General features: G+C 32.4%; 1 non-coding gene across 1 annotated transcript; it reads left to right on the forward strand.

Moving 5' to 3' along the window:
- Nucleotides 1-474: 474 nt before the first annotated feature.
- Nucleotides 475-546, forward strand: TRNAP-CGG. The gene has a single exon. It is a non-coding gene; the product is annotated as a tRNA-Pro (tRNA).
- The last annotated feature ends 326 nt before the right edge of the window (nucleotides 547-872 follow it).

Raw genomic sequence — 872 nt, forward strand, 5'->3', positions numbered from 1 at the left:
TCATATGAGTGAGAGCTAAAAATGATAGATGTTCAAGAAGGGAAATTTGGTCTAGTGGTATTATTCTTGCTTAGGGTGTGAGAGGTCTTGAGTTGACATCTTAGAATGCCCCTATCCTTAATTCTCTTATTACTTCAGTTATCAATTTACTCGCACGTTTTTTCTAGCATGGTATGGTAGCAAGGGACGAAGTATGGTTAAATAGTAGCAACGAATGCTCAACGTATTATAAATATTGTTAAATGGTATGGTAGCAAGGGACTAGTAAAATTGTGAAAGGGACAAAGTAAATCCCAAAGGAATGCACATATGCTATGGCAATGTAGCTTCAACCATAATAATTTTGAGTTGGGTTATTCATAATCTTAAAGGCACAAGGTAGGTTCTAAAGCACAAAAACATGTGGATAAATTTTAAATATAGAGGTCCATAAAACATATGGACTAGCAACTAAAAATTATAGATTCACTATAAGGGCATTTGGTCTAGTGGTATGATTCTCGCTTCGGGTGCAAGAGGTCTCGAGTTCGATTCTCGAAATGCCCCTTCATTAGAGATTGTAGAATAAAACGAAGTAAATAAATACAATAAAATGACACACGTTAAATGCATACATTCTCATGGCATTTGGTCTATGTCTTAATCTTTTATTTAGTATAGGCATTTATGCTTACCATCTTAATAAACCATGAAAAAAAAAGAAGAAAAACAAAAATTAAGGCAATCTTTTATTTAGTAGGGGCATTTATGCTTACCATCTTAATAAACCATGAAAAAAAAAAGAAGAAAAACAAAAATTAAGGCAATTAAAACTATAATGATAATGNTAGGGGCATTTATGCTTACCATCTTAATAAACCATGAAAAAAAAA

This window comes from Cucurbita pepo, unplaced genomic scaffold (assembly GCF_002806865.2).
Source record: "Cucurbita pepo subsp. pepo cultivar mu-cu-16 unplaced genomic scaffold, ASM280686v2 Cp4.1_scaffold000584, whole genome shotgun sequence".
Classification (NCBI taxonomy): domain Eukaryota; kingdom Viridiplantae; phylum Streptophyta; class Magnoliopsida; order Cucurbitales; family Cucurbitaceae; genus Cucurbita; species Cucurbita pepo.